We start from the raw sequence: 13,294 nt of genomic DNA on the forward strand, positions 1-13,294 counted from the left end.
AAGAGATGTGAATTAGCTGGAGATGTCCATCATGATATGACACATGGCAGCAGGTACTATGAATGAATGAATGAATGAATGAATGAATGAATGAAATTTGTATGCCGCCCATCATTTGGAGATCACAGGGAGGTTCACAACATAAAAAACACAAAATGAGAACAGAGGGACAGAGAGCAGGTGGGGAGCTGTCCAGCCGGAACCGAGTCTGCAGGACTCAGCAAGGGAATGTCTTCATGAGTCATTTATTCATTTATTTTCCATACTTGTATACTGCAATTACATTTTTTAAAGAAATCAAAGCGGTTTGCAACAATTATATATATATATAAAGTAAAGGTAAAGGGACCCCTGATCATTAGGTCCAGTCATGACCGACTCTGGGGTTGCGGCGCTCATCTCGTTTTATTGGCCGAGGGAGCCGCCGTACAGCTTCTGGGTCATGTGGCCAGCATGACTAAGCCGCTTCTGGCGAACCAGAGCAGTGCACGGAAATGCCGTTTTCCTTCCCACCAGAGCGGTACCTATTTATCTACTTGCACTTTGACATGCTTTCGAACTGCTAGGTTGGCAGGAAAATGTATGTAAGGCCATTTCTGCCTGGTTTCGAACCGGGGACCTTTCGCATGTGAGGCGAACGTGATAGCCACTACACTACAGAAACCCAGCTGTATATATATAACTTTCATAAGTCAGTAACTTGTTTTTAAAATAGAAGCAATTTCTAAGGCTGCACCCAGGGTTGTCCCCAACTAAATTCTACTTTGAGTAGGACTAGTGTTGAATACCGCACAGTTTTTTCTTGAATAGAAAATCCATTCACCCCCTTTTTATAAAGTAAAGAGATGGTGGTGCTGTTGGCATACATACCTAATACATATGTCAGTTTAATTACTGAGGAAAATTGTTATTCTGTAGAACTAAAGGTGGGCCAGACAGACACGTGCTCCTAAGTAATAATCACATGGAGTCTGAAATGTAGTGGGAAATACTTCTCCTGTCCTGCTTAAATAATGCCTCTGCATCCCAGTCTCATCGCAGTGTGGGTGGCGCTGTGGGTTAAACCACAGAGCCTAGGACATGCCGATCAGAAGGTCGGCAGTTCGAATCCCCACGACGGGGTGAGCTCCCGTTGCTCGGTCCCAGCTCCTGCTAACCTAGCAGTTCGAAAGCACGTCAAAGTGCAAGTAGATAAATAGGTACCACTCCGGCGGGAAGCTAAACAGCGTTTCCGTGCGCTGCTCTGGTTCGCCAGAAGCGGCTTAGTCATGCTGGCCACATGATCCGGAAGCTGTACGCCAGCTCCCTCAGCCAATAAAACGAGATGAGCACCGCAACCCCAGGGGTTACAACTGGACCTAATGGTCAGGGGTCCCTTAACCTTTATCCCAGTCTCTAGCTTAATTGACAGGAGTCAGAATACCAACCCACTCCCAAATATTGCAGTCAAAGAAGTTGCTGGGTACCACTGTTTTCTGGTTTGATGATCAATATGACTATCACCAGTTTTTTATTTAGGGGGGCAGTAAAGTAAACAGGGGTGTTTACTCTTCCCATGCACTTTTCCCTTTCTCAAGAAAAACAGCATCATTCTGCTAGAAGCCAATCCAATTTTCATGGAAACTTCTTTTGTGACATTCTCTGGAAAGGTATTGCATTCATAATAAGGAAAATACCTAATTCTCTTGGAGAAGAGTTTATGCCCATAAGGGCATTGACATTAACCTGGGAGGGTTAGATTATATCTGGTAATGCCCTACAGAGCTTTAAAGAAGATTAGGCCAAGAGTATTGCTAGGCCAGGTGTACGCCTCCTGATTTTCTGTAGTAAATAGAAATAATATCAGTAATAAAAAATGTAGATAATCATAAAAAGATTAGCAGCTCTGTCCTGAGTTTCGAACTGACTTGACAAATTGGTAGCTTTTCAGATATTAAAACGTTCATAAGATGACAAATTAAATAGTCTCTCTCTCCCTCTCACATGTCCCTAACCTACCTTATTTGCTCTTTAATATGATTAGCTTTCATCAAATCCTGTTATATGATTTCCCATGATTCTGATAGCAAGGTGATGGTTTGCAAGGAATCGCATGGCTTTATCTTCAGCATAAAACTATCATATGAAACAGAGTTGCTCTGATTTACACCAGGAGAAACCTTTACACCAGCCGAATGCCTGATCCCCAGCAGTGCTTGACTTGGAAGACCCAGATAAAGAAACAATGTTATTATTTAGCTTTGACATTATTAACTTTTTATTATAAAGAAATCACATTGAAAGCATTTTTTTTCTAATCAATTTTGAATAACCCAATCCTCTCTTTTGTCTTAAAGGCATAATAACAGTTTCAATCCCATTCACCCCCAGCAGCCTAGCATAGTGCAAACGGCAAAACGTCTATTTCCTGACAGCAATAATCCCCTCATCCTAGAGAATTTGCCATGATAAATATACCACTTTTTCTATTGCCAAAGTGTTAATGGCACAGAATAAAGACACAAAGCTGGTTTGGAACTGACAAGTTTGGGAAGGGAAAGGGTGCAATATGGCATAAGGCTACTACATGAACAAACAGCAATAAGTTCATTGCTTATTTGGTCAGCTGATGTTGTTTTCCACATTTCACTAACAAGGCAGTAGCAAGTCCTCTCAAAAAACTGTGCTACAACCCAATCTGAAGAAATTAAACCCTACCAACAACCATCCATTCTACAAATTAGGGGTATTCATACATTACGGGGAGGCCAATCTGGGTTTTGCCACCAAGTGTAGACACTCAGCAGGGAGCTGCAGCCAAGAACATATGAGCATGTGTTTGCAAACCTGTCTTTTTTTGTACTCACGTGTTCGATTTCATTTAGAGAGAGGTTTCCTGTGTTGCTCAATAGGAAATAACTATAATAATAACTACCCACAGACTGCCGTTGTGTTCTACAACACAAATAGATTTGCATCAATGCATATCTGTAATATGTGTGTGTCATGTACGTATATGCATTATATATATATATATATATATATATATATATATATATATATATGTATATATATATATATGAAATGTAACATCTTCCCTTGTCAAGGAAGGGAATCAGAAGCTCCCACTTCCAATTTTCAACAAACCACAGCTCCCATGATATCTGTTCTAAAGGGAATGTGTGTTTTTCACCACTAGTTAGTGAACAACCTAGGGTCTGAAACCACAGTTTGATCTGGTTTATCCCCACTAACTAGGGTTAAAAAAACCACAGTTTTCCAAACTTAGATGTCACAGTGAACTGACATTTGTTTAAACTCAGAAGCTTCTAATCTGCTCCTCTGATAGAAGGTGAAGAAAGAGTTTGCTGCAGTTCATTCACAAAGGCAGACACCTTTGTTTTCCATTACAGGCAAAACAGACCATTGTCCTTCAATATATTCAAGCTGGAGACAATTTTTTTCAGCATTAAATGTTGTATGATGAAGCATCATTCCACGTGGCTTGAATACTCCTCTATTATATTGCTTGTTTGCAAATTCTTTGCAGCACTTCAAAAACCTGCAAAACTTGTTGTTGTTGTTTAGTCATTTAGTCGTGTCCAACTCTTCGTGACCCCATGGACCAGAGCACGCCAAGCACTCCTGTCTTCCACTGCCTCCCGCAGTTTGGTCAAACTCATGTTGGTAGCTTTGAGAACACTGTCCAACCATCTCGTCCTCTCTCATCCCCTTCTCCTTGTGCCCTCAATCTTTCCCAACATCTGGGAAGTCTTTCCAGGGAGTCTTCTCTTCTCATGAGGTGGCCAAAGTATTGGAGCCTCAGCTTCAGGATCTGTCCTTCCAGTGAGCACTCAGGGCTGATTTCCTTCAGAATGGAGAGGTTTGATCTTCTTACAGTCCATGGGACTCTCAAGAGTCTCCTCCAACACCATAATTCAAAAGCATCAATTTTTCGGCGATCAGCCTTCTTTATGGTCCAGCTCTCACTTCCATACATCACTACTGGGAAAACCATATGTTTAACTATACGGACTTTTGTTGGCAAACTTACTTGACTAGAAACAATAGCCAGTCAAAGGAAAATATTGTAATACAAGAAGAATGATGGGTGAATCATACCATCTTCAAATCACTTCAAAAATTATTCTCTGACTCCAGCCTAAGATACAAGCAGAAAGTGTTATGTATATAATCCCCCCCCCTGTCCCCCCCTTAAAGCCAGTGCTTTTTTTCTTTTAAAAAAATGTTTATGGGTACTCTCATTTTGACTCAAGAAAATCACCATTTTATACTTCAAATCAGGGAGAATAAATACAGTAAATGGACAAAAGTACAGAGATTCGCAAAATGTTTAGGGGTACGCGTACCCTTGTGTCCCCCCAGAAAAAAGCTCTGCTTAAAGCTGTTTCTTCTTCCACTTGTCAAGGCAGAAACAATTACTCTTTTTGTTCGGTGCTCCTCATCAGATTACCCTACTTATTCATGGGACTTCCTTTTATGAAGGGAGGGGAGAAAGAACAACAATCGTAATTGAAAATGAAAGCACGCTTTGGGGAGAGGAAGGTAACTGATTCAGGCCTGGATTTACAAACAGGCAATTTGCAAATTAATTGCCCCCTAACAATATGCTCAGCAGACAGGTTGTCCACACAGAGGCTGCATCCTTTTTGTTGTCTGGCGGCTGCCTGGTAATGGGCAGTTGAAATGCCCTTTTAAAAGGAGACAATGGGCCTGCTCATGTGTGCAACAATTTAGTGGAGAAGCTGTAACGCCCACCCCGGGTGGCAAAGGCTTGTTCTGTTTGTGTCCAGCTGCTGTAGCCTGGTCCCGGGGAATACAGAAGCCATGTGTATGCAAAAAAAAAAGCACGCTTGCCTTATTGCCCCTTCTGGCCTGGAAATGCCGATCCGCAGATGGGCCTTAAGGGAATCTGCTCATTTAACAAACCTTGCATTCTCCCTAACAAAATGAAAATGTTATTGGGCCTTCGATCAACCAAGTAGCTCCAATTAAATTCCCCAGAGAGCCACAAACGGGATGCTAATTGGCTTGGCTCATAGATTTTCCACGCACCTCCCCGTGAAACAGATTGGGGCATTTTTCAGGCGACTGATTGTTAATTGAAGTAATGAATAGAGGGCTGGAGGGGCATATTACTTTGGTTTGGTAAATTTCAAACCCAAGCTACTCGTGGGAGCATTCTAGCAATGGGAATGCTTTTCATGGGAGATGGGTCAGCAATAGGTTAGCTGGAGGCAGTCTCCAGCCTAGCTTGGTCTTTTTCGGACAATCCAACTCTACCTATTTACTATTACCTAGTGTGGCTTCATCCTTGGGGAATAAGAGAGGGAGAGTTTACATTTGATCAGGCTTTTCTTGACAACTGTTGCTCTTTGGGAGGATCAAAGGAGCTCTTCCCAAACCAAGAGCTATCTGCACTGTAACACTCCTGCTTCTGAGATTATCACTGTCCAATTTCCATACGGCAACTAAATTGAACTATCACTGGTTTATGCAGTAAAAAAAAAAGTTTTTTGTGGATACCAATGTTCTGGTCAATAAACGCATATGCCTCACCTTGGTGGATAAGGGTTTTGTCATTTTAAATTTTATTAATATCTAATTGTTTGTTGTTATGATTATTTAACAGAAGTTGAAAATATAAAGTCTTGTTAGCCCTTGCATTTGTTAGCAAAGAGCCTAGTAACAAGTAGGATTAATTCTTGGTGAACGAAAGACCAGAATGCTGTATGCCTATTATTTATTTTATCTTTGAAAGTAAAAGATACTATCTTTTAAAGAAGAACTGAAAGAGAGGGAGCCTAAATTATTAGTATTGGCACGTCCAATATAATGACTCTAGCCTTGTTCAGAGAAAAACGTCAAGGCTTGGAAGAGCCCACACAAATCACATCAAGATTTTCCCGCTGTCAAAGCTGGAAAAGACGAGGTTCCAGTTCATCACAACAACAACCCACCAAATCCTCAGACCCAATTCACTCTAAATTAAAGCCAATGTTTCTCCCCTCATCAACAGGTCTGCTTGGTGGATAAATCAAATTGCAGCAGCTGTGCCTGACTCTTCAGTTCTGTCATCTTAATGATTAATTGAGGGCCAGAGCTTAATTGGAGAAGCGTGTTAAAAGTTAAAGAGGCAAAGGCTAGCTAAGAAGCTGAAGGTTTTGCTGGACAAACACCATAACACTCTATTCTGCTGCTTAGGGGCTTTGATCCAGCTTGCATTTAAAGGGAGGGGAGGCCTGCTCAGCCTTAATCCTGATGTCAGTCTATTTATGTTTTGCCAGCCTGCTTTACACATTTTGCACTCTGATCACATGCTTATTCAAACGTAAGCTCTTCTGAGTTCAAAAGAACTCATTCCTAAAGTGTTCATAGGACTGCAGCAGAGCGCCACCCATCTCTACTTGCTTCACTGAACTGTTTTCTGTGTAAATGTTCATGGGATTTGGTTGCCTGTTACAAAAAGCCACACTGACTTCCATTTACTCCTTTAAATGTTTACTCAGTAGTGAGTATCACTGATTCCACATGGATGTATTGCTGTTGTTCCCTGTAATTTGCCTTCTCGCAGTGAGGGAACCACCAGAAGGCCCTCGGCGCTGGACCTCACTGCCCGGGTAGAATGATGGGGGTGGAGACGCTCCTTCAGATATACTGGACCGAGGCCATTTAGGGCTTTAAAGGTCAGCACCAACATTTTGAATTGTGCCTGGAAATGTACTGGGACCCAATGTAGGTCTTTCAAGACCGGAGTTATGTGGTCTCGGCGGCCGCTCCCAGTCACCAGTCTAGCTGCCGCATTCTGGATTAGTTGTAGTTTCCAGGTCACCTTCTACATGTTTAATCTACATGTTTCAGTCTCCATTTGAAACTCATGAGACTTGAAAGTGCTGAAACATGCCCACCATTCATCTTATAATAATCAAAAGGCACACTCATGTTTTCCGTTTAGCAAGCTCAGAAAACCTGACGTGTAATTCAGTGGAATAGGTGCCCAGTTCCCCAGGTGTAGATGGTCTATCACACTCCCATTCTGAGTGACTATTGCCTGCATAGATTGCTCTAGCCATTTCTGTCTATATGGTCTCTCTCTCCTCTTTAGGAATCACTTCTATCACAAGCCTTTTTCATCACTTTATATCAGATTGAGGTTGAATCCTGACAAGACAGAAGTACTGTTTTGGGGGGACAGGAGGCGGGCGGGTGTGGAGGACTCCCTGGTTCTGAATGGGGTAACTGTGCCCCTGAAGGACCAGGTGCGCAGCCTGGGAGTCATTTTGGACTCACAGCTGTCCATGGAGGCACAGGTGAATTCTGGGTCCAGGGCAGCTGTTTACCAGCTCCATCTGGTACGCAGGCTGAGACCCTACCTGCCTGTGGACTGCCTCGCCAGAGTAGTGCATGCTCTGGTTATCTCCCGCTTGGACTACTGCAATGCGCTCTACATGGGATGACCTTTGAAGGTGACCCGGAAACTACAACTAATCCATAATGCTACAGCTAGACTGGTGACTGGGGGCGGCCGCCGAGACCACATAACACCGGTCTTGAAAGACCTACATTGGGTCCCAGTACATTTCCAGGCACAATTCAAAATGTTGGTGCTGATCTTTAAAGCCCTAAATGGCCTCGGTCCAGTATATCTGAAGGAGCGTCTCTACCCCCATCATTCTACCCGGGCACTGAGGTCCAGCGCCAAGGGCCTTCTGGTGGTTCCCTCACTGTGAGAAGCCAAGTTACAGGGAACCAGGCAGAGGGCCTTCTCGGTAGTGGCACCCGCCCTTTGGAACGCCCTCCCACCAGATGTCAAAGAGAACAACAACTACCAAACTTTTAGAAGACATCTGAAGGCAGCCCTGTTTAAGGAAGCTTTTAATGTTTGATGGATTACTGTGTTTTAATATTTGGTTGGAAGCCACCCAGAGTGGCTGGGGAAGCCCAGCCAGATGGGTGGGGTATAAATAATAAATCATCATTATTATTATTATTATTATTATTATTATTATTATTATTATTAGTCCCCCCATCCCTAAAGCAGCAGCAGCAGAGCAACCATAACTGTAAATTAGGGTTGCCATAGGTCCTCTTTTTCATGAGTATGTAAAGTGAGTCATCATAAAGATCCAAAGTTAGAAGTAGAAGTCAACAAATGTGTCCTCTTTTCTGCTGTTCAAAATATGGCAACCCTGCAGTGTAAATGGGCTGAAGGGGCAAGGAGTATTGAGCTCTTTCTCTACATTCAATTGTCCCAATGATTCTCCCCACCCACAATTTGTCCCTGATGCTATTTAACATCTCTACATGAAGTGGATGGGAATGGCTGTTATGGGTTTTGGAGCAGAGTGTTATCAATATGCTGGTGACATGCTGCTTGGTTTCTTCATAATATCTGAATGTGGCTGTGCAAGTTCTGGACCAATGCCTGAATGCAGTGGTGGACTGGATGAGGGTCAATAAACTTAGGCCAGAGCCTGTGAAGATGAAGGCTCTGTGGGGAGGTGGTTCCTGTGTCTGGAAGACAGGCCAGTTGCCTGTTCTGAATGGGGTTGCACTCCTCTGAGGGAATACACCACCTTGATGTTTTATGAGTGGGCAATATATACATTTATATTTTTGTAAATAAATAAAAAATAGGGTGTCCAGATGCAAAAGAAAACAGGACTCCTGCATTTTTAATAGTTGTGTAGAAGAGATAATCTCAGCAAGTGCAACTTTCATTTGAAGTCTAATTGGGAATGTTAAGAACTTAACCTGACACCTGTGTTCTCCACTGAGCTACGGACCTTCCCAACCTGCACTATGAAAGGCAGTCTGAAAGCGCTAGCAGCTTGGTTCGCACACGCAAATGTGAAGATAATTCTGTTCCAAGTAAAAGGACTCAGCCTAGCGCTTAATAACAAGCAGGAGTCGAAATGCAAGTTTGCGTAGCAAAATGTTGCCCCCTGTTGGTTAAAAACTGTTTTATTGGTTAAAGAACCTTAAAGAATAGAACAATTAGCACTTTGACATCACATTTCATGATTTCAAGTTAAGAATGACCCATGAACACTGACTTGGTAGGAAGTTCCACTGAAGCTCAGATGGTCCAAGTCACAAAACCAACAAAATTGGTGTTTTGTTAGGAATTCCAAAACCACATAGTTCTGTACCTTGAATTTCTCTACCCATATGCACCCCTACATAATTCCACTATACAAGAAGGGGCTTGTTTTCCTGTGACTGAACAATAATTTTCTGCATTTCGAATGTGTAAGGATGAGACATGTAGCCAAAGAAGCATAAATGAGACCTTGGGGTTGTAGTGGATAGCTCAGTGAAGATGTCAACCCAATGTATGGCAGGGCAAAATCTAGCTTAGGCTTCGTAAGGTAACAGATTGAAAATAAAACTGCCAATATCAAGAAGCTGTTATACAAATCTATGGTGTTGCCACATTTGGAATACCAGAATAGGTTCAACCAAAAGGACCAAGAGATTGGAGTAACTCCCCTATGAGGAAAGGTTACAACTTCTGGAACTTTTTACTTTAGAAAAAAAGCAAGTAAGCGGGGAACTGACAGAAATGTTTAAAGTTACCATTGTGTTGAGAAAGTGGATGAGAGAAAATTCTCTGCCTCTCTCATAATATTAGATCACAGAACCATTCAACAGACAAAATAAACTATTTATTTACACAATGCATAGTTAAAACTCTTGAATTAAGTCCCACAACATGTAGTGAAGGCAACAAACTTGGATAGCTTTGAAAAAGGATTACACACATTTCCTCTGCTTGCCTTTGGACCACATCAGTGAGGTCAAGAGGGGGTCTTGGCATCTGGGCAGTCCAAGACCTCCATACACACTGCCCAGGCCTGTACCCCGGGGAGGTCACTTTAGTGCAGCTAATGCCTAACTTCACCCCCAGAGGCACACTCCATTGTCTCTTGACCCAGAGGCCAATGAAATTATCAATGAAATTACTAGGCATGATAGCTCCAAATTAGGGGTGGTGTGCCTCAGTACATCAGTAGCTGGGGATCACACTTGGGAAGAGTACTGGTTGCCTAATATGGAAAGAGGTTGCTGGACTAGATCTCTTTTGGTGTGATCCAGCCCAGCTCTTATATTCTCATTGGCAAATTTTCTAATGGTTATTTCCATTTATAGCCACTAGATGTCATAATACCACAGATTATGGTAATATCAGATACAGTGGTGCCTCGCAAGACGAAATTAATTCGTTCCGCGAGTTTTATCGTCTTGCGATTTTTTTCGTCTTGCGAAGCACAGTGTCGGAAAAGTTTCGGAAAAGCTTCAAAAATCACCAAAGTCTTCAAAAACCTCAAAAAAGGCTACCACACCGCGCGTTCTATGAGTTGCTCCTCGAAGTCAAGTCACAACTGTATTAACGGTGTTAAGAAAAAGGAAACAAACTTGCAAGACGTTTCCGTCTTGCGAAGCAAGCCCATAGGGAAAATCGTCTTGCGAAGCAGCTCAAAAAACCAAAAACCCTTTCGTCTAGCGAGTTTTTTGTCTTGCGAGGCATTCGTCTTGCGAGGTACCACTGTACTGTACTTGTTTAGTTGTTTAGTCATGTCCAACTCTTCGTGACCCCATGGACCAGAGCACACCAGGCACTCCTGTCTTCCACTGCCTCCCGCAGTTTGGTCAAACTCATGCTGGTAGCTTCGACAACACTGTCCAACCATCTCGTCCTCTTCTCCTTGTACCCTCAATCTTTCCCAACATCAGGGGCTTTTCCGGGGAGTCTTCTCTTCTCATGAGGTGGCCAAAGTATTGGAGCCTCAGCTTCAGGATCTGTCCTTCCAGTGAGCACTCAGGGCTGATTTCCTTAAGAATGGATCGGTCTGATCTTCTTGCAGTCCATGGGACTCTCAAGAGTCTCCTCCAGCACCATAATTCAAAAGCATCAATTCTTCGGCGATCAGCCTTCTTTATGGTCCGGCTCTCACTTCCATACATCACTACTGGGAAAACCATAGCTTTAACTATACAGACCTTTGTTGGCAAGGTGATGTCTCTGCTTTTTAAGATGCTGTCTAGGTTTGTCATTGCTTTTCTCCTAAGAAGCAGGCGTCTTTTAATTTCGTGGCTGCTGTCACCATCTGCAGTGATCATGGAGCCCAAGAAAGTAAAATCTCTCACTGCCTCCATTTCTTCCCCTTCTATTTGCCAGGAGGTGATGGGCCATGATCTTCGTTTTTTTGATGTTGCGCTTCAGACCATATTTTGCGCTCTCCTCTTTCACCCTCACTAAAAGGTCCTTAAATCCTCCTCACTTTCTGCCATCAATGTTGTGTCATCTGCATATCTGAGGTTGTTGATATTTCTTCCGGCCATCTTAATTCCGGCTTGGGATTCATCCAGCCCAGCCTTTCGCATGATGAATTCTGCATATAAGTTAAACAAGCAGGGAGACAATATACAGCCTTGTACTCCTTTCCCAATTTTGAACCAATCAGTTGTTCCATATCCAGTTCTAACTGTAGCTTCTTGTCCCACATAGAGATTTCTCAGGAGACAAATGAGGTGATCAGGCACTCCCATTTCTTTAAGAACTTGCCATAGTTTGCTGTAGTCGACACAGTCAAAGGCTTTTGCATAGTCAATGAAGCAAAAGTACAGTAGATGTCTTTCTGGAACTCTGTAGCTACTAGAATGAGGCAAACCTGACACAGATGCTTTCAGAGATTTCTACCTCTAGGGCTCTTTTGACAATAGCCTATTAGAACTAGGAAAATGAAGATTTTGTATTAAAAGATGTATTCATTTTTTAGATATGGCAAAAGCTGATGCTGAGGGCACATAGCCATTTGCCAACTTAAGCAGAAGCTTCTACATAATTGCTTCTCCATTTGTAGCAACTGCCCATGTGGTAGAAGAGAAACTTGTCACTTTCTTCAGATTCCTGATTTAGGTGCATTGCAAAATCCCCTTCCCCACCTGGAACTTTCTGCTCACATAAACGACTGTTTCTATATCAAATGTGCAGAACATTAACACGCTTTCAATCAAAGCCTAACCAAGCATACTCAAGAAAGCTAACATCAAGTGTAATTCCAGTACCTTTCAAGGATTACCGGTAATTGCACCTCCAATTCTTATTTTAAGCAGCAAGCATACTTGCTGGCTATTTAGTTTTATTCAGTGTTTATACTGCCCTTCCTCCCATTGAGGCCCATGGCAGGAAAAGTTATCTGTAATATGAAAAACACTTTTTAAAAAGCACTTTTGAAACGTTTGGAAAACCGGTGATTTCTTTCAACCTTGCCAGGAACTTCAGGGTTATGTTTCTTTCAATAGACAGCCATAGGACACTGCGAACAGCATTAGGCGAGCAATAAATATTTAACTGCATGGTAAAGGAAGCAGGTCCATATAGTTAAAACTATGGTTTTCCCCGTAGTGATGTATGGAAGTGAGAGCTGGACCATAAAGAAGGCTGATCGCCGAAGAACTGATGCTTTTGAATTACAGTGGTACTTTAGGTTAAGTACTTAATTCGTTCTGGAGATCCGGTCTTAACCTGAAACTGTTCTTAACCTGAAGCACCACTTTAGCTAATGGGGCCTCCTGCTGCCGCTGCGCTGCCAAAGCACGATTTCTGTTCTTATCCTGAAGCAAAGTTCTTAACCTGAAGCACTATTTCTGGGTTAGCGGAGTCTGTAACCTGAAGCGTATGTAACCCGAGGTACCACTGTATGGTGCTGGAGGAGACTCTTGAGAGTCCCGTGGACTGCAAGATCAAACCGATCCATTCTTAAGGAAATCAGCCCTGAGTGCTCACTGGAAGGACAGATCCTGAAGCTGAGGCTCCAATACTTTGACCACCTCATGAGAAGAGAAGACTCCCTGGAAAAGACCCTGATGTTGGGAAAGATGGAGGGCACAAGGAGAAGGGGACGACAGAGGACGAGATGGTTGGATAGTGTTCTCGAAGCTACCAGCATGAGTATGAACAAACTGCGGGAGGCAGTGGAAGACAGAAGTTGCCTGGCGTGCTCTGGTCCAGGGGGTCACGAAGAGTCGGACACGACTAAACAACAACAAAGGAAGAATACGCCAGAGCTTTCGCTGGGGGAAAGGCTAGCTGATTCCGAGCCGATTTCGAGCCTTTTTCGCTCCCCACTTAATAATCAATATCCTCGTGTCACCCTCCAGCGCCTGAGGAGGAGTTCTGTGAGACCCAAAAGCTCGCTCCCTACGGGGTGACTTCCAGATCTTACTACACTACAGGCACTCGCCGTCACCTCGCGATAGGACCGGGAGGCGCGAGACGGCAGGACCT

At 43.1% G+C, this 13,294-nt stretch overlaps 1 non-coding gene across 1 annotated transcript; it reads right to left on the minus strand.

The window, feature by feature from the left end:
• Positions 1-591: 591 nt before the first annotated feature.
• On the minus strand, positions 592-664 carry TRNAV-CAC (transfer RNA valine (anticodon CAC)). Its single transcript has one exon. It is a non-coding gene; the product is annotated as a tRNA-Val (tRNA).
• Between the last annotated feature and the right edge of the window lie 12,630 nt (positions 665-13,294).

Source organism: Podarcis muralis, chromosome 3, assembly GCF_964188315.1.
Source record: "Podarcis muralis chromosome 3, rPodMur119.hap1.1, whole genome shotgun sequence".
NCBI lineage: Eukaryota > Metazoa > Chordata > Lepidosauria > Squamata > Lacertidae > Podarcis > Podarcis muralis.